Source organism: Lichenostomus cassidix, chromosome 4 (assembly GCF_008360975.1).
Source record: "Lichenostomus cassidix isolate B80296 chromosome 4, HeHo_3.0, whole genome shotgun sequence".
In the NCBI taxonomy this organism is placed as follows: domain Eukaryota; kingdom Metazoa; phylum Chordata; class Aves; order Passeriformes; family Meliphagidae; genus Lichenostomus; species Lichenostomus cassidix.
In genome coordinates this window covers 17591898-17618518 of record NC_139484.1, presented here as the reverse complement: position 1 = coordinate 17618518, position 26621 = coordinate 17591898, and the positions used below count along the sequence as shown (strand labels likewise).

Genomic DNA, 26621 nt, shown 5'->3' with positions numbered 1-26621 from the left:
CTGAATCTAGCATATGAATCAAGTTTGCTCTAAAAGCTGGTTAGGTATTGGTGCTCTTAGCTGTTAGTTTTGATTGATGATATTAACACTTTGGATTTTAATGTCATTTTTGCTTCCTGCAGTATGTTTCTTTTTTTAGGTCTCTACTATAATTTCTTATTCTTTGGTCTCCCTTAAGCTCAACTTTGGCCTGCACAAATGATTTGAAGATCTCAAATTAATGTGTGTGATCAACAGTGCTATTGTAGCTGCCTGTTCCTGCAAAGAGCTCCTGCAAAGAGCTCCTGAAAGTTTGCTTTAACTTGGAGTTAACCACTCTGCTGTTTGCTGTTAGAGTGACTGTTTCTGCCTTTAAGGCAGATGCAGTTTCTCACTGGGGCTGGAAATTGGAAAAGATAAGAGACAGGTTTTCTGTTTGTTTTTCTTTGTCCCTAGACCTCTTTCTTCTCCAAAGTTATTCTTCTTGTCTTTTCTTATTTTTCACTGTATTTTGACCTCCATATCAGCTTGCTTGAAAGCTGCAGGTAGTATGTGTCAGGTTTTCCAGAATTTCTCCCTGACCTCATTAAAAGAGATTTTCTCCCTGCAGGGGACCATCACCTGCAGGGGTCAGGGGAGGAATGAATCTGTAGCTCAGCCCAACACACAGTAAAAAAAATAGACAACCAGAAAAATAATTTTGAGGAGTGCAATGGGTTAGAGCTGGCTTCAACCCACCTTCTCCTTCCTGGTGGTCGGGGATGCCTGTTGTCATACCAGTTGGCATAATACAGAGACCAGCAGTGGGAATCTTGTTGGAATTGTGACTGGACTGTGTCATTGCAATTTCTATAATTTATTGAGTATAACATACATTTGGAGTATGTTTTCAGTATGTTTTGTATTAATCCGCTAAATTGGAAATCCTGTGTGACACCAACTATGTTCAAACAAGTACATTTGAAATGAAACATTTCATCTGCCATGTGTGGACTACCTAAAAAAACCTAATCTGACAGAAAGGACAAAAAAAGGCAAGATCAAGATTTAACATTAACAATTAATTCATACTGACCTCCTTCTGGAATGGTCTTGATCTCAGTGATGAAAACAAGTTTTTACTCTCTAACTCCACATGACATGAGGTACAGTAGACTTCTCTTTCTTATCACTGGGGACAAGCTAAAAGAATCCCATATTGCATGTGAAGAATGCCCAGTTAATTTAATGTGGAAAGCTAAGCAGGGCTGCAGTTAGGGTGAGAACAAGAGGTTTGCATGGACAAGACTGGGAATGCATATATCTCAGAGTTAAAGATGGAGCACTCTGTTAAGGGCAGACATACAATGTTAATTTAAGTACTCAAAGTGATTTTGTATGAGCAGGAGGGCAAAGGGACACCAAGTTCTCTTACTTTGTCATTGGGTGGTACAATATAGTAGCTGGAAACCTACTAGAAACTTATAATTAAAGGTCTCTGCAGAATATATGAAGGTTCTGCTGAGCTTCCTGCATAATTCTCAGTGAAAGGGGAGGAAAAATTCCTTTGAAAATACAGGAGGCAGTGAATCTGTCCTCTCTGTGTGAGAGAGCTCCAGCAGAGCTGCTGAGGCCTGATGTTGTTGAAGGGAGGTAATACTTGAAGTACAGCATGATCAAATAAAATATGCAGAAACCAAGCACAGCCTTAGGCTCATTTCATTTTAGACAAACAAATAAAAAACTCTAAGGGTATGGCAGAGGGAAAACAACACAGAGAACAAAGCAAACCTTTCATTCAGGAATTTGAGTTACCTAGAAATTACTTCTGTGGCAAAACCAGGGCACGGTTACTATTTGACCCAAGTTATGGACCACCCTCTGTGGTGGATGCATCTGAGGATGCAGAACAGGTTACCCAGAGCTGTCTGCTCAGGCCCTGCTCTTTCAAATTTATTTGTATGGGTGGACCTGGGTGTCTGTAAAGAATCTCTGTTGCATCTGTTAGGGTGGTTTGCAGACGTGGTTTACTCTGTACCTCTGTTCATCCATTCAGGAGAAGGAAGGGTAAATAAAACTCCACAGAAGGATGGATAAATAAAGCTCATTTGCCAGAACATCCCTAATTATAACTGTGAACCGATTTCTCAACACTGGTGCCCAGCTAGTGGATTCAGTCTCCCTGGTAGTGAGCAAAAAATGTACCTTCACCAGATGCAAATTGGTCTTACAGTTTGATCTGCTCCCCCACCACACTCATCAAGTTTGTGGTTTAAAATAATTGTTTCTGTCTTATAGTTCCTGTGCTCTGATAAGCTTTCTTGTCCACTAGCCTTTCTGCACCAGAATTTTGTCTTTGATCTTTGGCAGAATCTGGATAGATTAATTAGCATATCAAAACAAATAGGCTTCTTTTATTATCTTTTCCCCAAGTCAGCTAACCTGGAGCTTTTCCAGGAGCAGAAGCTCCTCCAATTATTACATCTTTTTATGCTGATCAAGGTTTCCCATCTCTGTGTAATAGGACACAGAGCTGGGAATAGAAGAAGATTGTTCATACCAATTTTTATTTGATCTTCTCTTCACCACACTGCCATTGAAAGATTTTCACCACCCCTGCAGTTGGCTAGAGTGTAAAATCACTTGCTGCTAACAGTGCTCTGTTGCTATTTCTCAGGTTTTTTGCAAGGTTTTTTCTAGACACTCAGCAATGGATAGAGTCAGTTCAGCCCAAAAAGTTGGGCTAGAAAACTGGAGGAAAGCCTTTATCCCATAAAGACATAGAGGACAAGGACATTTGTTTCCAGTCTTTTCATTTAGTTTGTCTCTACCCAAGATAAGGTAAAGGACAAAATACAGTGTCACACTGTTCTCGTACACAGTTTTTTTTTTATTCCTGGAGCATAGCAATAGGAATTAGTTTAGAGAGGACTGAGAAAAAAAGAGGACAAGTTGCTGTGAACTGTCACAGTCCCCTGTTATGGTTGCTGACTTTCTGGATTTTATGATGTCTCAGTAGTTGAAGGTCAGCTCAGTATTCTGTCTTCTTCAGGCAGGTGTTTCAGTGAGGATCTGAGCTTTCATGTTTAAAACAAGGCAGCCCTCCCAAATCCACATTTCCCAACTTGCTGGCTGTGTAAAAAGTGGTAAAACGTGTTTTCCTGGTACCAAGGACTTCAAAACTGCTGGGCATTTTTAAATTGCATGCTGCTGATCCTCTTTCTCCAAGTGAAATAGTAGCACTTCCCACTTTGTAGACAATGGGAGTCTTATCACTGCTGTGTTAAAAGCAGAGTTATGCCAAAGCTGAGCTGAGCTGTTTTGAAAATCCCTCCTTGAGTTCCCAAGCTTTAATCTCCTGGTCCTGCAGGTAAAGCCTATACATTCCTTCAGCCCCTCTCTGGCTTTAAAAGAAGTGAACCTTCTTAGTAAGCTTGTGCCTCAAATGTGAAGTGATATGGGGATGAATGAGAAGGGCTTACATGGACTTGGAAGTCACCCTTTAGTTTTTTCACTCTATTGTCATAGGAACAACAACCTTCCCTTTGTGTAGTGAAAAATTATCACTATATGCTGGCTAAACTTTACAGAGGAGGATGGGACATGGTTTATCTGGAAGGATGACAAGGCATGAAAAATAATCACAGTGGCTCGAAAACCCAAAAGTGCAATTTTGTGCATGGTGCCGTTTCTGATTTGCATTTCACTGTGTAGCAATGGCAGGAAAACAGACACAATTAGTGCCATAAAGCATGGACTTCCAATCCCCTTGAGAAACACAGCAATCCCTTCTAGAGTTTTAGTTGACATGGTGATATTTAAAAGCAGCAATATAGGATCCTGGAAGCCATGGTAACTCTTACTGTACAGAGATAATAAAATATAAAGCACCCTGTGGTGGCTTGTTGGCAACAGGGCTCAAATCTACAGTGTTTTGTAAAAAAGCTACAGGTCCAGTGGCTAAAAGTATTGTCCTGTTATACAAGGAGATGTGTCAGACTCAACATATTGCTTGGTATAGATATGGAAAACATGTTCTAGCTCTAAAGGGCTGTCCCAGGATGCAAGCAGGAGGCTTTGGTCAGTGTCTCACTGCTGGCCTGCAGCTGAGGGCCTGCAAATTGCACCAGTTTCTTTTCCTCACTGACAAGCCCCCAGAGCCCTTGGGCAAGACTTTGGAATGGCATGTTAGCTCTGTCAGCTGCTGAGATGATGCAGAAGGTGTGTGTTGGCACGGGAGCTGCCCTGCTGGAAAACACTTATGATATGAAAGCTGTCAAGGGCAGATGGTGTTTGGGACCTGACTTCATGTTTCTGTGCATGTGAGAATTACCTGTATTGCCCAGTGCTGCAAAACTATTACAAGGGTCACTCTATTGACCTACCAGGTGTGTTGGTGGAGGAAGGTGGCATGCCAGGCAGTGCATCAGGGCATAAATCTGGAGTCCTGTACTCTATGACAAGCTCCTCTAGAGGCTTACAGTGTTGGTGGCTTTCTGCTCTCTGCTCGGGTCAGGCTTGCATCTTGGCTGCACTGAAATGTGCCAGGCTTTCAGCCAGAGAGGTTTGCAGCAGGGATTCTGCCTGAGAACATTGTGCAAAAATTTACTGGGGCCCTGATCTTTCTTGGAGCTTCTAGATTGCTAAAGCAATATAAAGGTTAGTAAGAATAACTCATTACAGACTGACTAGCAGAGCTATTCCCACAAAGAGTCCTAGAAGGATTGTCTCTGAGGTGTATTTGACTGGCTCTACATACCTCTGCCTAATGTAGAGCTGTACTTTCACACTGGTTTCTGGCAGGCTTGAGCAACCAGTAAATCACTTCAGGTCCTTAAAACCACAACTGCCAGATGTCCTCCTGTAGCCAGGGAAAGCTGCACTCTCTGAGTTGTTGTGGTGTATCCCAACACAGGAAAGGTGGCTTTTGTTTTTCCTGCAGTATTCAAGCAAAGCTGAGTGCCATTAGTGTATTTTTTGTAACTTTTTCTGGCAGCAGGTGATACTGAATGGCTAAAAGCAGTTATTCCAGACATTAAGGCTTATACCAGTCTGAAACTATAATGACAATACCAAAAACATCAATTTATTTCCAAGTTTAGAGAGAAGCAATAGCATAGGATTACTGTGTATTTTTTTTTCTGTTCACTTGTTTCTTTTAGATGTACTAAAACTGATCAGCTGTTCCCAGCAATATTTGAATGAACCTCTAAAATTTTTCCAAACATACAGTGGTGGTTGACTTCATACTGGTGACCCAGTGGCTGAAAAGACTCCTGCTGTAAACCTTATAGAGGACTTTTTGCCTTCATCAGTCTCTTAAGGTTCATGTTTTACTGTGCAGATAATTGTATTTGTGTGCTGTTGTCATGGTTGCACAGGTATGGACTTTCCTTTTCTGGAAGAGAGAGAGGAAATTTAACAGCATGTCACTGAGCAGGTAAAATCACACAGGGACACATGCCCTGTGAAGCAGCAGGATTCTTTTCTTTCTCTTATCTTTTTTCTTCTCCAGCCCCTCTTCCTCCAGTTCTGCACTCTCATTTTAATCGGTGTTGCACATTCCCTGTGAGGAGCTCCAAGCTGTTTACCACTAACCTAAGGGTTGATAGTGGTAAGAGCATTATAACAGAGATAAACAGAAGGGCCAGACCAGTGCACAGAGCTTCTGACAGTCCACCTTGCATCTCCCAGCTCCATTCCAGTAAAAATCTCTACATGGATTTCACATTTTTTTATGAGGAGAAAGAGGTGGAGAATCAGAGCAAGTGCTGAAAGCCTTCCTGGTTTCCCTCATGAATTTATACTTGGCTAATGTGCCAAAACATACCTGGCTGCTATTGTGTCCCTGTTGCATCTTTCAAGGCAGCACAAAGATGTTGGCATTTGCTGCCAAGGTGCCTCTGCTTTGTGGTGTAAACACATTCCTGATGTTTCTCGGGATGTACGGCTTTAAGAGCTTGGTTTTCTTTGGGTTAGCAAACCAAGTAATGGGAGTAGCTGTGTCCTGCTGACACTTTGAGGGGAATGGAAAGAGACAGAAAGCAATTATTCAAGTTAGAATGCGTGCAGGGCATTTTTATTATTGTTATTTATTGTTTTATGGTCACGCAAGTAGTGCTGTGCTTTGGAGGAGGCAAAGCAAGCCATTAGCATGGATTGTGTAAATCACCATGGCTCCATGACACCTCTGGATTTACACCAGCTTGCTTTCACTACATCCTGGCCCTTGGTTTCAGCCTCCAAAAATTGCCATATGCAATTTAAACGTGAAAAATTGGGACAGCAGGCATGATGAGCCATAGAGAGGGGATGGGGAGGAAGCAACCCAGCTTGCTGCCTGATGTGAGATGCTGGGTGCATGGGCAGAGCATGACCTTCTCTCCCCACTGATTTTTCATCTGAAAAGCTTTGGTAAACCTTTTCATAGTATTCTGACTAATAGTTACATTGGATAAGAAAACGCACTTGGGAAGGAGGGCATGTTATAAGTCCTTGAGGTGAAAATAGCTAAAATATCTAAATTCCTGTTTGCAATAAAATATATTGGTTTGTCTGCTTCTCTGGCTGTTTAGCTGGCAGAAGTATTTTTATCTTTTTTAAACATGTAGATGAGTATCCCCTTGTTCTGCTTCATGCACATGGAAGATGCTGCAATGCCTGAAGGTCCAATGGGAGACAGCTCACCCACTGCTTTGGGTTCAGCAATGCTTTAGAGCCTTTTTCAGTTGTTGTGGTTTTCCCCATCCACATCTCAATGCTTATGATTTCCCAGGGTAGGGAAGTACAGCTGTGAAAAATCTTGGATGTGGTCATACAGAGACAGCAAGAAGTTGTGCAAAAAGAATGTTTTTAGGGGGGATTGTGCATGAGGGTTTAATTATTTTATTTATTCTGTATTTGAAGTGGGGGGAAGGTGGAAATGAGGTTTTCTGACTTCTGCCACTTTGAGAAATTTCCTGAGACCCCCAAGGCTGTTCTGCTCTGTGCATCTACCACCTTTAGGGCCACCAGCTGCCACTGCTCCTGCAGAGGCACAGATTGAGGGCAGAATACCTCCTCAAAAGAGGGGCAGGCACCACGTGGGCTTGCCCTACTTCCTCCAAGTGGGTGCCTCTGGAGCTTTTGCAGGAAAACCAGGGAAGAAGTGGGTTGTATGGGCTGGCTTTCTTTGGGACTGTGGGCTGGCTGAAATCAGGGCATTGGGAGGATGGTGATTGGGTTCCTGATCCTTGCAAAAGCCAAAACAGTCAGTGCTATCAAGATGTGTAGGATAATAAGACAAGGTAGCTTACAAAATTTAATCTCTATTAATTTCCATGGGTTTAAAATTAGGTTAACCTTTATAATTAGCAAAATAAGGCTTTTAATAATCATCCCCAGAGAAAAGGGGACTTCTAAAAAAAATCAACCCAGCAACAAAAAACAGCACTAATCTTGCTTCTTTATTTATTCTCTGCCAACTTCTTGAGCACATTTTGCTGCAGTCTTTCCAAAGAGCCCAGGTGAGGTGCCCTGCTCCACCATCAGGCAGTGCTCTCTGCAAAATGTCCCTCTGACATCAGCAGCATTGCTGTAATTCACCTTAAGGCTGCTTATCAGCGTGTGCACTGCCAAAACAGCTCTGGCAAGCTTTTTAACTAACCCAGTTTAACAAGCTGTGATGTCTGCATTTTCCACTGTAGCTGTTAACATAACACTGTAAGTTTTTCATTTCAGCTCGGTTGTCGTAACTCGTGCGTTTGGCTGTATCTCTATCCTTGCAGTCTCAATACTGACAGTGACCTAACTTGAGTTAAAGTGAAGCTCAGCCTGCTGAGGCTTCAGACCTAAAAATGTCCTACTTGCATTTTTACAAAGCAAAAGTCATAACTCTTCCAAGCCTAATTTGCAGCTTAACTATGCAAAGTTGTGAAGAGCTGTATGGAAAGAAACAGAAACTCTCACAGAATTGCAAATTTCTCCTAAAAAAAAGCCCAAACCACTCATTGATCTGAATGAAGAAATTTTTATTTTTTCCATTTTTGTAAAGCAGGAAGTGCAGCCTTTAAGTCTCTGAAAACCTGGAGAAAGTATTAGGTGAAATAGCGTTTCCATCAGTGGAGGGAAAGGGAAGATGATGCACTTTACCAAAATCAAAAAGAATCACTTCTCAGAGGAGAGAGAAACATTTTGAAAATAAATGTGCAAATGCTCAACTTTTAAAGAGGTTTATTTGAACATTTTCATTTCTACTTTTACCTGGACATACGTGTTAGCTAAATTTCATTTGAATTTCAAAATATTCCCAGATAAACCAGAACAATATTTTGGACTTCTTTTTCTTGGTAGCTGATTTTATATTCACATGAAGACTGTTTAGCAATCATTAGCGTAACAGAACTGAGGTATAACCAGAAATAACCTCTGAAACTGAAATTTTCTGTGCATTTGAGCCACTAGCATCACCAAAAGAAAAGGAGTCCCTCCCTAGTTCTGGCTTTTTCCCCAGCCTTTTTATGGAGAGTGTTTCTGTCCATGTGTGAGTTGTGTTTGGGGGTGTGTGTGGGATTGGGTGTTGATGCATGGAACAGACCCTTTGTTTTGGCATCAAATTACAGAATTTTGGAAAGAACCTTGAAAGATCATCTGGTCCATCCCTTCGTGGGAAAGGGAGCCTAGATGAGACTATCTAGCATGCTGTCCATTTGTACCTTGAAAACCTCCAGTGATGCTCACATTACCACGTCCCTGGGGAGGTTGTCCCAGTGACTGATTGTTTCACTGTAAGAAGTTCATGGAACCTTTCCTGGTGCAATCTCTCCCTGTTGCCCCCCATTTTGTCCATGTGGGTCCTTGTGATCCTCATGCTGAATCATTTCCCTGTTAGGTGCATATTAGCAGAAACAGGGTGCTTATACCTGCCTGCTTCAGGGAGTGAGTGGCTGGGAAGGGAGGACACCTCAGTACTTTGCCAGGCAGAGAGAGTACTGATAAACATTGCAGGCTGAGTTTGGGGTGAGAATCGCAGAACTTGGATGAAGCTGCAGGAAGCCTAGAAAAAAAAATGGAATTGCTCCATTTCTCCAGAGAGAAGCAGGGCTAATGAACCCTCATTTCCTATCTGTTTATATTTTGAGGAGCAACACCATGTAGGTTTGCTGGGGCTTGGTTGGAGGGAGCATTCGTGGTACAGTCTTCTTCCAGCCAGGGTCTTAAACAGCATTTTCACTTGCTCTCCTGCAAATTCCTGCAAAAAACATGAACGTTTCTGAGGGCACTTCCTCCCTGCCAAAGGCAAAGGAAATTGGCTAATGAGCTCGGAGGCAGCAGAGGGAGGCAGAAAGGCACACACAGAGCATTTCACTGCTTTGGAAGCCAAACCACAAACTTAATCTATGGAGAACACAGTCATGTGACATGAGGATTTGAATTGCCAGTGGGTGTGGGAGGGAGGTGAGGAGGTTATTATCCTAGTATGCATGGAGATGCCTCAGTGGGTGGGAAGCTCCTAAAATTCAGCTTTGATTGGGAAGTTAAATCAGTTATTAGAAAAAGGCTGCTGTTCCAACACTGCTTTGCTCGCTCCTGTGTCCCATGGTATGACTCAGGGGCCTTGCCAGCTGAGAGGAAAACAGAGAGTTGGACTCTCAGATAGCAACAGCTCCCTGAGGCTGTCAGCACTCCAGGGCCCTGATGCCAGCAGGGCTTCCAAATTGATTTAGAGTGAAATGAAATAGTGGGGAGCGAGAGGAGGAGGCATAAATATTTTTCCCTTGTTAACTTGTTTTCCCCTTTTGTGCATGAGCTAATGCGATGGAGAGAGATGCAGCTAAAATAAGCGCATTGCTGGGAGCTGCGTGCTGTGCTGTGAGTTATGGCTGCTGGGCCAGACCATTCCTTTCCCACACTGTAACACCATGTGCTCCAAGCAGTGCCCAAGGCAGAATGCCCCTGGGAAGTCTGCCATTTTGCTATTCATTCCCCCAGGGCTAGGTTTTACTTCCCACTCCTCCTTTTGGCACCCTTTTGAGAGATTCCCTGCTGCATTTTTACCTGGTCTGCAGCGTGTTACCACAAATATTGTAATGTAGTTCTAGCTGTGAAGTGCCTCATGTTTTCCCATGGTGCACATCTCCTGCAGAGACTTCTCCCTGGCCTGCATGTTCTAAATGAAACTCTCATTTTGATGCATCTTCCATCTGCTTAAGTGTTGGCCATAAATAACAACATATTACAAAATTGCCTTCTTGTCAACACACAGATTGTTTATGTGTCATTTCCTCTATCCTTTGTGTTGCTGCAGCTTCCTAGGGAAGGAGGATTTATTGGTATAGCAACGTTTGGGAATGGGACCAAATCCTATGGAGTATGAAATAAATATAGTCAATTTTTGGTACTACGCTTTTATTTATTTTTTATGAGACATCTTCTTTCCTTGACGGCTTTGTATCTCACCATGTGGCATCCACTAGCTTTGCCATATCATCTGTTGTTTAGGGTCTTATATTTCCAGAGTATGTTTGCAAGCTGAGTGTAGAACTGTGAACCACAATCCCACGGTATTTTTGACTGAAAACTAATCTGGAATTTCCACTTGCTGTAAGCTAATCTTGAATCACCACAGCCTCATTTTGGTGTCAGATTTAAAGAACTCTATCATTTTAAAATGCAGTTTGGAGATTGGTCAAAGGTCATATTAGGAAAGAAAGAGAAGTTTCTGTTTTCTATGATTTCTAAATCAAATAGGCTACAAATAAGTACCCTTGACTTAAGTATTGCATTTCTTGTGCCAATAAATTTTTAAAGCCCTTCTGTTCAGAAAGCAGTGCACTTTCCTGTGTGAATGTTCCCTTCCCTAGTGGCTGGCTGGGCCTGGCTATTTGGGGACAGCTGATATAGTCATTGATCACACTTCAAATGCAGAATTTTACAAGAGCTCGTGGTTTTCATGTTGAGCACTGTTGGAATGTTCCTCTGTCTTTTGAAATGCTGAAATGTTGTTACTAAAGTTGTTAAGGGCCTGAATTTTCCCAGTGGTAAGTGTTCTCATCCCCATGGGATTTACTATAGGTGCAGTGGATACAGTCAGTGTGTGCCCAGACTTAGACCACTGGGATGGTGAAAGTGTAGAGCTGGGTCTCTGTCCCTCGTGGCACTGGGCCAGCAATAGCACAGCTGTCCTTGATGCTGGATTGTGCTATTCCACATTTGTGTTGTAAAAGCAAGCGTCTTGAATTTTTTCTCATTGAGGATAATTATATATGTGCAGCTCATCCTCACACGCAAATGCACTTCCAAGAAGAGTTGCTTCAAGATGGAAATGCTTGTCTTTCTTTCTTGCTTTTCTACAAGGGTACTTTTGTTCCATCCCCCAGAGGAATGGGATCTGGCTAAGTAAGCCAGGCATATGCTTTTGAGAGAAAAGACCTCATGCAAGCAATGAATACTCCTGGCTCCCAACCACTGAGTTGGACCTGGAGATTTTTGATTATGATTCAAGAACAAGAGCTTTGCTTAACAAGGCCTGTTGCCATTTCTGTGTAGACATAAGTCAAGTCTGAGACATACTGCTAGCCTTTTTACAACATATGTGACAATATTCCCAGAATCTGCTGCTCTAAGTTTTCCAGAGGGACAGGATTTGGACTGCTTGTTTGCCTTGAGGTTTATTAGATCCTTTGGAGAACTGACAGCATGGATAGCTTTTCTTAAAAAATGGTTTCCTTTAATCTTCACTGAGCTTTCTTGGCTTTACTGGTGCTGTGTTTTACAATTAACACTGGTGGATTTTGTGATGTAGAGATCACTGGCTTAACTCTGTTTCTGTTCAGATCTGCAGTAAGCCTCCCAGAAAATCCCCCTCTTTGCTTCCCTTACCCAGAGCTTGCTTATACAGTTGTATACAGAAATTTACTTTTTCTTGCATGCATGAATTAGTCCCTTAAAAAGAGTTGACACTCATCTTCCTTGGAGAGAATGCTGGAAGGCTTCAGGCTGCTGAGAAGAGGGAAGGTCACCACGGGGTCTGCAGAGCGCAGGGAGGGAATGCACAATTTGGCTCTGCTGTGACAGGTGGACACATTGCAGGGACCCCAGGGCTGATGTAGAATTTGCAGAGAGCCTTGGAGGTTTGGTTGAAACCCCTGGAGGAAGACATGAAGTGAAGGCAAAGCAAGCGGGGGGATTATTTATGATCTGCTTCTCTTCATTTTTTTCCATTATTGTTTTTTTTATTCCTTCAAATGAGAAAGTTGTCTGGTCTTGCTTGTTTCTGATGAAACTTTGTCTTCTGATATTTATAGATCTCTTCAAATAGCTAAAGAAGTTCAGTCTTTTTGGGGCATTTGTTGCTAAGAGCAGAACAAAAACTTCTGGTTGCATTATGTTTGTAACATAGAATGGCTGTGTTTTATTCTTAGTATAAATATATCTTTGTCTTATGGAAATAGATTTCATAACTGATCTTAGGCTGATCAGAAAATAAGTGGCAATAGTCATAAGAAACAAAATCCTGATGTGCAAATTTATTTTTTAACAGTACTGGAAATCTTGTGGTTTTAAATAGGGTAGACTTTCCCCAGAAATTATTATTTGGGTGCCTTCTTAATCTTACACTGGGATTCTAGAGAGATGTATTACATTTGTTAGGTATATTTCACCATTTTAAAGATAGTGATGATTATCAGAATATCAACATATCTGAAATAATCTTCCTTTTAAAGAAAGGAGGTAACACACTGACTATGCCCCATGTTTTTAGTGGATAACTACAAATGAGAATTTGTAGGCTTAAATTTCTGGAAGTTAAGAAAAAGCATTCCTACATAAAAGGACAGGGGATTAGACCTTCTGTTCAGGATCTGAAGTCTCTGTGGCTGGTCTTTAATTGCCAGTCAGGCAAACATTGATCAGGAATGACACAGGCAAAACTGAGTTTGCCTTGAGGTGCAAGTTTGCCCTGTAACTTTTTGAAGTCCCTTCCATCCCTGTGGGTGGGTGATAGTTACATGCACTATGGACTTATTTTCCTGACAGCTGTTGCTTCTCATTGGATATGTGTGGATTTTTCTGCCTATAGAGAGAATAAGCTATGTGCTTGATAAACTGAGGACCCATTTATGAAGGAAAAAAAGGGAAATTGGATAAACTCCCAAACCAGATTCTAAATGATTATAAAGCTCTCTGATTCTGCATGGGTTTATGTTGATCTTTTGTCATTTTCTAGGTGTATTTTCTCATGGGACTTTAGCTTCATGATCATGTTTTTCCTGTAGAATCCCTGCCTCAGCCTGAGCTGTGCTTGCAGAAGTGATAGCAGGTTATTGTTGGTTGTGCTCCATGCTCAAAATCAGTCCTTGTACGTTTTCTGCTGCACATTGTATCTTGCTCTGAAAGCAAGGCATCTTTATTTTCCAAAAAATATTTCCAGTTGCTTCCTGCAGTGATACTGAATAATCTGTTAAGTGAATTATGAGTGAATGCAACTCACTGTTACCATTTTCACCCTGTACCTCAGACGCAGTCAGAGAGACAGACAAGCTAAAATCAGTAAAAATGTCAATTTATTGTTTCAGTTTGGTTATTTGGTTGTGCAAACTCTTATTTTCTTCTGTGGTGTCAAACTGCAGTCTCTAGGCAACGAGAAGTTTGAGGTCCTTGCTGCTCTTTGACAATGTAGTTCAACCTGGGTGTTCAGAAAATGAGGTTAAAGATCATGCAAAACTTGATGGTTGCCAAACATTATAAATATGAAAATTTGCTGTCACAAGTCATGACCTTCATGCTCTTTTTCATGCCACTACGGTCCTACGGGACAAAAATCAGACCCATGACATAGATGCTACTGTGTTTTATTTTCCTCATAGTCCTGAAAAGCAGCTCAGGGAAAAGGGTGATAACACCATGTGTGCCATCTCCTGGGTGGATCTTCATAGCCAACACATTAAAGTAAAGTCACAGACTGAAGCAGCACCTGGGGAATACATTTCTGTTACTATTTTTCAGTACATCTAATATTAAACTTGCTAACTAGTCTCTGCCCAGAGTTCACTGCGTGTTTTTTTTTCGTTGTTAGCTACTTTCTGTTAGGTGTTTGATGCTGTAGGAAACTGGTGTTAGCACAGAGCCTCTTATGTAATTCATGACAAAGTGCCCTTTCTTGTGTAATGCTGCAGGTTCTCTTACTATTATGACTAAGTTCTGCTCAGCTGTCTTGTTGAGCAGAGCTTTTTCCCTTTGCTTCATTTCCTGACCTCTGTTTATTGAGATTCCCCTGTATTTTCATGGGTCGTCAGGGTTTGGCCCTGCTACTCCTGCAGTTAAAGTTCCTGCATGATAATGAAAAACAACTTAACACTTTTACTGCCTCAGGATGGAGGCAGAGAAGCTGTTCTGAGGACCATTTTGAGCATGTTTTAGGTACAGCTATGAAACCTAACCTGCTAAGAACACTGGAACCATCCCTAGTGCAGCAGCCAACAATTTTGACTCAGTAATTTCTGTAAAAGAGAGAGTTATCAGAAATTTTCACCTGATTATTGTTATTATATTGTTTCTGTCTTGGGGAAATACATTTAAATGGGTCATCTTTTTCACACTTGTGCACAGAGATAGCTCTTAACATGACACAGATCATGCTATTTCATGGTGCAAGAACGTGTTCATGCATAGGTCAGTGTATCCAATAAAGCTGTTGCTTTATGGGAGTCTATTTAGACCTTTGCAGTCCATTGCTATCCTGAACCTGGTGCTCCCCAGCAGGTTCTCTGGTGTTTTGCTGTTTCCCCACTAAGTGAAGTGATATTTCTGTGTGATACAGCAGTGAGGATGCTCCATGCACAGTGCTTTCCATCCACATGTGGTGAGCTGCTGAGCAAGAGAAGTCTCAAGTCCTTGGTCTCCTCTGTTGTGTGGCAGATATAACTGTGGGGCTGTGAAATGCTCAGTACAAGGCCTGTCCTGCTCTGGCACAACTTGAGCTTTAACAAGCTGCTTGCCAGACAATGTGTCTGTGGAGTGTTTTCCATGCAGTTCCTGACCTTTCAGCAGGCTTGGTATGCACAGCACAGAGTGGTTCCCTGCCCTCCTTAACATCTGGCAGCTAAGGAACTTTATAGCTTTATTGCTGCTTTCTCCTATTGTTCTGTATTGGACTGAAAGTTGCATCTTCCAGGAGTTCTGCTTTGTCTTTGATCTCTCAAATGAAGCTGAGGGTAGAGGACCTGGAGGCAGGGCTGGGTACACTGAGAACCAAGTGAATGGGAGCAGAAAGAGATTTCTCGGTTTTGTTGATTTCCACATAGCCAAACAATTAGCTCCAGGACTTCAGAAAACTATTGCTGTTGTTTTTTGGCACTTCAGAAGTGGCTTCACAAGAGCCATTATCATTTGAGCATTTGATAGAAGTGCAATCTTCACTTATGGGCTGCTGATGCGTGCAATATGAAAGATGAATTTTCTGCTCAGACACTCCCCAGATTATTGTAGTAGAAAATTGTGCTTGGTGCTACATTGTTTCTTTTGTTGTACATTCTGTGTTATATTTCCAATGCTTGAATTAGGGTTACAAATTTCTGGAGTTATGCGGTGACAGCATAACCTTGGAACTATTTTAAGACAGTGTGGCAGGTAATAGAGGCCCCAGTTTTATATTTGGTAATAAAAAAATGGCCTCTATAAAATTTATTATGGACATAGAAATATTATTATGACTTTGCAAATCATTGCAATGGAAAAGGTCCCCTGCAAGGCTTTCTGTCCAAAGGCAGCACTCAGCAGTGGTGGTTTCCTCACTCAGGTTAAATGTGCCATTGTAGTTTTCAGTCTTGCAGGGTGATGGCAAGAGAAGGAAGTGGTAGCAAAAATAAATTTGATTTTTATTGTTGGCTTAGTTTCAATAATATAGGAAGTTATTAATAACTGCAGCTACTTGAATAATTTATAAGATGAATCTCTGGGTTTTTTCACATTAATTATTTGATCATTTCCCTTGATTATTGTTGTTTTGTAATTACAGTGGTGCCTAGAGGATCAAATTAAGTTGAAGGTCTCTTACTCTGTCTGTCTGCTAAGATGGAACTCTTTCGTAAAGAAGCTCCAATCTAAGTTGCTGTGATAAAGAGAGGAGAAAGAAGATAAACACTTTGCTCAGGGTTATAGCAAAGTCTCTGGCAAAGCTGAGTTGTCATCTTTTCAGAATCCTTAATGCCAAAATGACAGACTGGATGTTTGTCTTTAATACCTAAGATGGTGGTATTTAATAAAACTGAGAAGTCTAGAAGGAGAAAAAAAAATCCAGTTTGTGCCAATGGGAATGAGGATGAAGGCTAGGATGTGAGGGCTATTTTAACAGCTGTTCCTGAAGCACTTGTCTGTCACAGCTTGATCCCAAGGCATGGACCAGAGATCTCTGACTCCATCACATTAGGTGGTTCTTAGGCTGAGCTCAACAAAATTCAGCATAAATTTCAGATTCATCTGCATGCTTTCCATTTCCCTGACAAGAAAATCTGTTGAAACTGTCTAATTACATTTCTGTGGTTTTATATTGCTTACTGTAATTTATTATCTTGATTTAACTTATGTACAGTGTTTGCCATTGTAGTTGAAGTTTGAGAATTCAATAAATTATGAGATTGACTTATTCCCATTAAAAAAGTAATTTTGAAGTAAGATTGCTCCTCTGTCATGCTATAATTGAAGACTGAAACATAATAAGAGCAAATGATAGTTCTTCTGTGGATTTCAGCAAGCCATTAAAAACAAGGGGGAAAGAAAACTTTGATGAAAACCACAAACTCACTCTCTCTGTTTGAGTTTAACAGTAAATTCAGAAATATAGCTGTTCACTGAAATCAAGACGAGTGACTTCATTGTGTTTAAGACCAAAGAAATAGAATTGAATTAAAATATTTTGTGAATAAGGTAATTTGCTTGAAGATGTAGAGTATGGTATTGTTCTCTGCCTTTTAGTGTTACAAACCCTTTCCAGTTGCCTGTTGACTCAGTCAGACAACAGAGAGATTCTTTGTGCTTGCAGTTACATTTTGGTGTAAGTCAGTGAACCAGGCTCTGCCAGGAGAGATCAATACCAGAGGATGATTCAACCTCTGTGTCTTAGGCCATGAATGAGCTGAACTTTGGTGTAGCTTTTGTTTCTCTATTAGACCACTTTAGAGTAGGAAGTTAATCCTCAGGACATGAACCCTAAAACTGAAATTCCTTGTGTTTGAGTTTTAAGGAAGTGAGGAATAATTCCTGGGAAAATGCATATTGTACATCTGAGTTTTAAAGAAAATTTTATGTAAACTGCATGGAATCACAGGAAAACTGTTCAGGGATGTATCTCAACAGCCATAGACTCATTTCCTCTTATCTGAGAGAGGATATATTTGTGGGGATTTTTTTGGTGCATGTTTGTTTGGAAACTTCTTAAAAATCTGCCAGCAGCCAAGATTCCAAATACCACAGAGTAATCAGTTTCCCTGTTTCAGTGGTCTCTGGCCCCTTGAAGTTCCAATTGCAATTAGGAAGATTGTCTTGAAACTAAAAAACTAACTTGTCCTTTTTTTGTGTGCACTTGTGCCAAGTTTTGTAATTTGTAGAAGAACCACCAGGCATCTGTGCTGTAAGGGATTCCTGGAAGTGTTTTGCTGTTGCAAAGAGATTTACTGTGTCTACCAAGAAAGAAGACTGTCTCATTCTTCTGCATATGTCTCAATGTTTGGAGGATTAAAGTTCAGGTGTGTGGTGTGTTGTTTTGTGTATGTGTGTGGTGTTTCATTTTGGTTTTGTTTTCAACACATTATTTTGACATTTGCACATTCCTTGGCGTGTGACCAAGGTTTCTTTGCTGCCTGTGGACAGATATTTGGATATGGAAGCATCAGTATTTTTAAGGGGAATAGTTAGGTTAGGCAGTAATGGAGTCTCTCGTGCCTCTGTCCAGAATGGTATTACAGAGGTTGACCTGTGATTAGTAGAAATGCAAGAGATGCCTTGAAATCCTTTGAGAAAAATAATTTTAGAGCAGTGCCAGAACAAAAATCAGTTTCCTGCTGCAGACCTGGAATCTGATCATCAGCTCTTAGTACAAAACCACTCCAGTTAGCCTAAGCCTTTGTGGCACCTGGGTTCTGTCCCATTAGGTTTCACTGATTTGTTGGTCACAGCTTTTCAGCCTGCTTATCTGGACAGGTATTCACTCCATCAGGCAGAGGGAAAGTGGCTGGCTGGGGATATGGTAATGAGTGACGTAATTTCAGAGGTCACCAGGCAGCCTGGCTGTATATCAGGACACGTGTGACTTCTTGATTATTCCCAGGCTGCCAATGTTTTAGGTCTGTTTATTTTCAGTAAAACATTATTGGTGCATGAAATTACTGCTAAGATCTCAAGAGGTTCCAGAGGAGAATGTTAATATTGTTAGGATCTTGCACTTTGAAGAGGAAGCTGGGAAAAGGTGTGCGAAGGTAGGGAGGCAGGGTCTAATTATAAGCCCAATTAAAGTATCTGAAGGAATACAAAGCATAGTCTAAGAGGTAACATAGACACAACAGAAAACAAATCCATCTCTGCACTGTGATTTCTGTGACAGAAACCAGATTGTGCTCTGGTTTTACAAGAGCATTGAGATTCCTTTACAAGAATACTTGGGAAAGGAGAAAGATATAAAGTAAACCCATTATAGAAGGGTTTTGTGCAGTAATCAGACCAGTGATGGTGGAGTGGTGTGCACATAGCAATAGGAAAATAGGTTGGTTTCTAGGCCCCCAGACTTCCCTCCAGCTCCACTCCCCAGGTCAGCAGGACTTTCCTGTGCTTACTCTTAGCAGAGATAATTATGTATGTGTAGGACCTGGAACGCTGGCTCAGCCACTGGAGCTAAGTGATGCAACCAAAGACCAGAGTTAACAGCATTGAAGGTGTCAGACATGTTTTAAATGGATTAAACAGAGTGGAAGCTGTCTGTTTATACATCTCAGCAGGTCAGGCTGAAGCTTAACAAAATGTTTAATGCATGTGCTTAAATCCATTCCTCTTCCACAGAGCATTGGTAGTCCATCTGTAGCTATAAGAACATTCAGTGTGTTGAGGCTTCAGTGGAGGGGCTGTGCTGGCTGAACTGCAGGCCCTAGGCTCACATGCTCTGTTTAGATGTACATTTTTCCTTTCTCCTTGCTATTTACTATGCTGGTTTAGCTGAAGAGCTGGTACCAACCAAAATATCAGGATGTTTCCTGAGACTGAAGTTTGCTGCTTCTGACAGTTTGTAGATACAGATGGGTGTTTCCCAGCTGAACCTGATTGAATTTCTTTCTATTTGGAAAAGTTGTTCAGCTAAAATGTGCCCTGCAGCTAGATCCAGAGATTTGTTCTGCTTATTTCTGCAGATGTCATAGATGATCACTTATTCACAAGGATCCTTGCATTTTCTTGACTTCTCAGGAGGGTTGCTTTTTAAACATTCATTTTGGTAATAATGTTAAAGGTGGCATTGCATTCACCCCATTTTCATTCATTCAAATGCGTGTGTGTATTTTTTATTACTAATAGTCATTTATTTATTTAGCTACTCTTTCAGCATTGTAGGGGAAGAGATTTCTGGAACAGAATGGAAGTTGTTCTCCCCACTGCTTTCAGTGAGATTTTTTTCCCAGAGCTTTTATTTGTTGTTCTTGTCCCTAGCCTTAGCTACTTAGTAATATATTCCACAGATGAAAGTAAGTTGTGAAGCACAAATTGTCTGCACAAAAAGTAAGATTACAGAGTGGATAGGTAAATTACTTCAAGGGAAAGGAGGGCTGGAGTAGCAAAATATGGAGGAGGAGTTTCCTACAGAAATGAGGGCAATAAGTGAGGCTACTCTCCTGGGTTAGCAGCCCATAGCCACCTCTTGTCTTCTAGAATTGCCAGCTGCATTTGGGAAGTGGTATGCTGGTGAAAATGCAATCTTTCAGGAGTGTCCTGGTATTCCTTGGTCCTCACCAGGTAAAAACAGCCAAACGTTAGTTACTCTGAGATTCACACGGAGAGTTGGTACATTTAACACGTTTCAAAAGCTCATTTTGAACATCCCTTTGCTGAAGTATGGTCAGCATGGCCAGCAGTCACATTTCAAGCTGTGTGACTCATGGCAAACTGGAATGGAAAGGCCAAGCACTGACACTCTCTGTAGGATTGTGTGAGACATTCAATAGGGAAACAGAAAGAAGACTCTTCTGCAGGCTAATGGAACACAACGTGATTTACCAAAGACTCAAGTATGATCTCTGATCCTGGACATTTTTCAATCCCCAACGGATTTTTTTTTTTTTTGACAAGTTGTCCGCATTGAAATGTATTTTAATTTAGGAGACTAGTTTTCCAAAGGTTAGATACAGTAATTGTTGAGGTATTTCATGGCTTTGTTCATATTTCTATGGGCACTTAAGTAAATAGTTCCAGGGTGTGTCAAACATAAGAAAAACATAGAGACAAGAGGATTTGTGCTGAATGAAGTCCAAACTGAAAGCTACTGAAGCACAGTTCTCCACAGCAGTAATTGTGTGTACCTGACACCACAAAGTGTTTGTGTCAACCATATTGTCTCAGTTTTTCAGCTGCAAAAGAAAGTATAGATTTTTCAAGAGTTTGCAAATCAATAGCCAAGAGACATTTCCATTCAGAAACTCCAATAAAATAGCCTAACATCTACATTGTGTGCAAACTGACGACCTTGGCATAAAGCCTATAACATAATAAACTTTGAAATAGGTGGGAGGAAAGTGATTCAGGAATTACAAGCTATTTGGAAATGATATGAGACTGTGTCTGTACATTTCAAGAAAAAAGCTTCATGATAACTTTCTAGCATTTGTAACAGCTCAGTATAAAAACAGAATCTGAGGTAATTCCTTGATTTAGCAGATTTTTTTTTCAGAAGCAAAACAAAACCAAAGAAGCCTTAACAAAAAAATTGCTGGTATCTGGTTTATATTTTTAACTGTGAAGTGACTACAGGAAGACTGGGGCTAAGCTTGACACCTTTCTCTTTCCAGTCCTTCATCTGGTGAGCTCTTACAGCAGTTGTTGCTGGTAGAGTAGCCAGGGCTGCAGGCTTCAGCACAGGAAATGTGTATCCTTCAAAATTCTCTGGAAATGGAAATGACCATGCAGTGCTCCAGGTAGCAGTCAAAAAATAGCATATTTGGCTAGAACAAAAACATCACACAATGCTTTCTGAAAAATAAGCCTGTCTATTTCTGACCTCCTGGCTTAATATGGCCAACCTGATCTGGCTGCTGGTGCTTTTCTCAGTGCATTCCTTTGGTTTGAAACCAACCTGCAGTATCCAACTGTGAAGACTGCTTTGATGGAGTCACCAAATAGAGCAACAGGCAGCTAGTTAATACTGTTGTCCCCAAGGCAGGGCTCTTTCACCCAGTGTGCAGGAGCCAATCTACAAAATGAGTTGGGATCTTTAATTTAATTGCTATTCTGCAGAATAGGGTGCCAGGCATCTAACACTGCCAGCACACCTTCTGGGAAGCAAGCAAAGTCTTTTATCCAAAAAGGGAATAAAGAATGAATAATACAGAAAGAGGTGGTTGGTCACTCACATATAACAGAATTCTTTATGTGCATATGGTGGTCTTGGTCTGGTTCATTGTGTTATCATTTGCATATACAAATTTCCCTGGATACATGGTTTTTAGCATTATAATAATCTGGGGTAACTTAAGGTTATATTTTCATCCTATCAGCTAACACCAAGTTATTATTTAATCATATACTCATTTACAGTTTCTGCCTGAGTCTATTTGAACAATTAATTGTCAGCGAAACAAGGATTTAGAATATTCTGTTCCTGGGGACTCTTCACACTTCCATTGCTCTGGTACACTGTTGTCATGGTTTCAAAACCAGCCCAGAGTTACTGTGAACTTCTTTGTGGATTTTTAACCTCAACTGACATCAAATTCCCCACTTTAAGACTTAGGGACATATCTAACATTTCTTAGAAGTCACGCCCTGTATTTGAAAAAACTCTGTATTTATATAACCTGAAAGAACATAATAAACATATAATTTTTGATTTTGCCATAGAGTGGTGCATCAATATAGTGTTTCAGAGCCCTGCTGATTTGGCTGTCCACTCAACCTTAGCTTCTGGTAGAGGAGGAACTGATTCCTTCCACCTTCACAGATGTCTGTGTAACCACCAGAACAATGTAAAGTCCTTTTCACTTTTCTTTCAGTGGCTCATCTCTTCAAGAGTGGATATCAAGTTCCAGTGTTGGAAGTAAGCATTTGTTTCTGGAACTGAGACTATCAAGGTGTAAGGACATGGGATGGTTGGGGATGTGTGTGTGTACATATGTATGTGTATATTCATAGTTATTTAGGTTATGACTCTTAACTTCCGTGCCAGTCTATATTCCTGAGGATGAGGCTTCTTTGCTGGTAAAATAGGAGTATTTCATGCAGACTGATACTCCCCAAGCAGTCCATACTGCATGGCAGTATTTATCAAGGGCTCCAATCCTTTACACACTTCCAGTCTAATAGGATATTGATTTACCCTCACTGCTTGTGCTCCTGGCTTTAGTCCTACTTTAAGTGGAGTTCACATTCTCTGCTTTGCCTGGTTTCACAGAAGCCCATCCCCCAGAGGGACTACCACATTCAGTACTGGATCTGGGATGTCATTCTCAGGTTCTTCCAAGGTCTGGTCCATTACCAAACAGATTTAGGCCTTCTGTGCTGTTTCCTTTGGGAGGTATAGCCTGTACAGAGGGTTTTTTTTTAAAGTTCTTTTAGCATTTAACTTGCATCCTGATAGTGAAAAGGGACATTCTGACACATATATATGTTCATAAAAGATTCATAAATTCATGAGGCAGTTTAATATCTCCATCGTACATTCTGTAGGTTGTCAGAATGGCTGCAAAGTTCTTTTTTCCCATTGCCCCAACAATCAGTATTGTGACTTTACTCAGAGGCCTTTACAGGTAGTTACAACTGAATATGTGGCTCTGCTGTCTATTAAAGATTCTATTGCTTTGTTCCCCAGCTTTATTGGAAGCAGAGGATCTGCTGGGTATGCACTGATACTTTCCCCCAGTCTCCTTCCCTCATCAGAATGCTCCAGCAACGTAATGTTATATCCTCTGATTGACCCTTGCTGCCTACAAAGAGCACATTGATTCAGACTCAAGATGGGGGAGCCTTTTTGGATCCCAAAACTTCTGCCCAACCTTTTGCCTTCTTTGATATCAATCTCTTCTCATCTGCAGTAAAAAAATGCTAAATATAGTCTGTATATCCCCCTTCCATTAGGGTCATGAGGCAGCATAATATTTTCTGGAAGCTGACAGATTCCTTCTGGATTTTCTGGATTCTCTGAGTGTGGGCTGACAGACAAAATTCACAAGTCTGAAGTATAAAATGGGACATTTACAAAGAGCTGGCTAACCCTCTGCCCCCACTGATTGTCTTCAGGGCACCTTTATCATTGGCTGAATATGTACTCAAGTCCAGCCTGCCACAGGAAATTTTCGTTTTCCCTAGCTCAGTGTCAGTCTCTTGCCTCACCCAGAGGGTGATCTTGTCTCTGAAAAACAAAAGAGGGATTTCCAAGGCAATGGAACTGGAAAACAAGGTGTGCCTTTCCTTGGCCCTTGCCCAGCTCTTGAGATCAGATGCTGAGCATTGCCATACCAGGAGCAGGAATGGCAGACTTGTTTTGTTTCTTCATTCCCATTTCTTCTGTTTTTTTGACACACTATGTTTTTGACATGTATTCTTTGGGAATGCATACTACTCCGTCCATGCATCAGGCATGGAGTTATTAGAAGCTAATTATATGTCTTCAATAGCCATATAAGCTAAAATTTGAATGTTTTCTTATTGCACAGTGTGATGCTTTTTTGTTTTTTGCCCTTTTTTTAACTGAGCTGGGAGAATGGCAGATATTTTTTCAGATCCTGTCCAAACTTGGGTAAGGAGGCTTCCTTTTTAAGGGGAAAAAAATATTTTCTATAGTAAATGTACTGTATACTGACTTAGTGGCATCTTTTTTCTTCTGGCAAGGAGATGAAGGGCATAATTTGTTATCAAGTGCTCTCTATGCCATGAAACTAAGTAGCAATCAGAGATCAGGAGTGATGGGTTACAAATGACTCTGATGGAGGACTTGTTGATGTTCAAGATTGCATTCCCACAGGTGGGATGTTCCCCTCCTCCCCCTGGGTCTCTCACCTACACATACCTCAGCATCCCTTCTCTGAGAACTGGAAAATCCTGGCTCTTTCTGTTATCACACTTCTGGAAACTTAGAGCTCGAAGAAAATAGGTGCTAATCAAGGCTGGAATAGCTTGGATACAGATTCAACTTACTGTATGCTACACTCCCACCTTGGAGACTGCCACATGTATTAACTAGCAATAATAAAATCCCTTCTGTTAGAAGACTTATGGCAACAATGATTGACATGCTGCAACTGTTTTGATCTAAATAATTCAAGCATGTTTTGATGAAGCAGTGTTGAAATGTCTTAATTGTTCCATGTAATCTTGTCCTGTCAATAGCAATGACCTGAGACTGATGGTGCTGGAGACATGAAGGCATGCTTGTATTTTGGAGTTCTGTGTTAGCTGTAATTATCACTGCTGGTGATTATAACCTTATTACCCTGTGGTAATGCCTCAGGAAATCTTCTGTAGGATTTGTTGTGATGATAATTATCTTTTCTCTGGATAATTTCTCTTCTGCTTGGCAATGACATTGGGCAGTGAATTTCTGTCTTTGAAATACTTTCCATTCAGTTTCAATTTAGCTAAAACCAAACCACAGCTGAAGTAATCTAAAAAATCATTCTTAGCTAGATGCTCTTCAGTGGTGTAAAGGCTGTGAAATTAACTGGACTTGTGTTCCAGTATCTGCTGATCTGAGACAACATTGAAAACATCAACTTGCCTCCTTTTAGATCCCACAGTGGAAATGAGATCTGCTTCACGTGGAGAGGGATCTGCATGCAGTCCTCTGACACAGAGAGCTCCTGCAGGAGGCTGGCTGGTGCTGAGGCACCACCTGGCACAAAGTGTGAGCACAGGAATGGGTCAGAAACAGACCCTTGAGGACTCTTGTGTCTAATCCTTCAGATCCAGTTCTCTGGCCTTTCTAGCAGTGCCACTCTTGCCAGCAGTAAACTTTCCTTAAGTACAGTCTTCGGGATACTATGGCTGTGTTCCCTGCCCTGCTCCTCTGGACAGATCAGATGGATCCTCCACCTCAGTGGCCCCTGCTATGTTAATGATAGGATCCTACCTTTGTGGTGCTCTGAGACAACTTAGCCTTTAAATGCTCAGCATTATAATAATGAGAAGCCAAAGTGCATTATGGTGTTTCTTGCCTATTTTTTTTTTTAATTATATCAGCGGTGGTTAGGAGGCCAGATTAAAAGTCTGGTTTTAATGATGAGCTGCTTAACTTTTGACACTTACAGTCTTCATTTAAAAAGGGGAAATGCATCCAAATCTGCTCTACAGCTAACACCTCAAATTTAAACCTCGATTTACCTTTCCCTTTTGAGGAGTTTGCATAACACCTGCAGCCTGATTTTTCTGGTGCCATCAATATAAATCAAGCCTCGTAAATCAAGCTGTAACTTCCAGCCTTTTATCTGTGAATTTTATTTGCAGTGAAAATAGGAGGCTTCAGAAGGTGAAACTGCTGTCATATGAGCTCTATTCACCTGCCTGGAGCAGCACAGAGAATATCTTGATCAAGAGAAAGCCTTGCTCTTGGAATTGATCTACAAATAGCCTTCCAAGCTATGAACCTTCCACATACTGTTGGCATACACTTGAGCTGTGATGAAAGATGGCATGGTAGTTATGGCCTTTCCTTGGGATATTGGCATTTGCCCTTGCTTTGGCATGGATTTCTTATGGCTTGCAGGTGCATTGCTTGGACTTTGTGTGGGAAATTGCCAGTGAGTGCTGTGTGAGTAGCCAGGGAGTGAACAACTGCCTTAATTATCTTGCAGAAAAGCTCCAGCATGTGAAAACCTTTGTTTTTTTTATGTGCCTCATAAGCTTTTAAAGGCACCAGTCATGCCATTAAGTTTCCATATCTTATTGATTCTAACATGTGGATGAGTCCTTTTTTGTGTCTCATTTCCCCCATATACAAAGGGCCAGCAGTTCTCATCTGTTTCACAGGAGTGTCACAAGGGAAGAGGCTTGAAAAGCTGTTGCTTGTGGGGGTTGAATAGGAATATATCCAACAAATGAGTGGGCTTGGACAGGAGGTGTTGCTCAGCCTCTCAGAATCCAGGGCCACAATTTGCTGTATAGTTGGGCTTCAGATTTCTGTAGTGCTTCTGCTGTTGAGGTGGGAAATTGGAAAGGTTATGACTGGGAAAAGGTCATCTTCTAGTGTCTAACAGCCCTTGCTTCCAGAACATCCTGCCTTTTGAGCTGCAGTTAAACTCAGGGCACTGTGGTCTCTGCTCTGAGGCAGCTCCTGTAGCTAAATTCTGAGTGGAGTAATTCAAGTCTAGGCTGTAATTTGGGTAGGGTTGTTTTCCAGCAGTTCACCTAGCTCTAAATGGTGACAGGGCAGAGCCTTTCAGCTTACTGAATCTAATTTGTCACTGAAAGCTGAAGACATTTTATTCAAATACTTGGATTATATA

General features: G+C 41.2%; 1 long non-coding RNA gene across 3 annotated transcripts in view; it reads left to right on the top strand.

Moving 5' to 3' along the window:
• LOC146437955 (uncharacterized) overlaps positions 1 to 26621 on the top strand; it is a 319641-nt gene that overhangs the window by 387 nt on the left and 292633 nt on the right. The gene's annotated exons all lie outside the window — the stretch shown is intronic.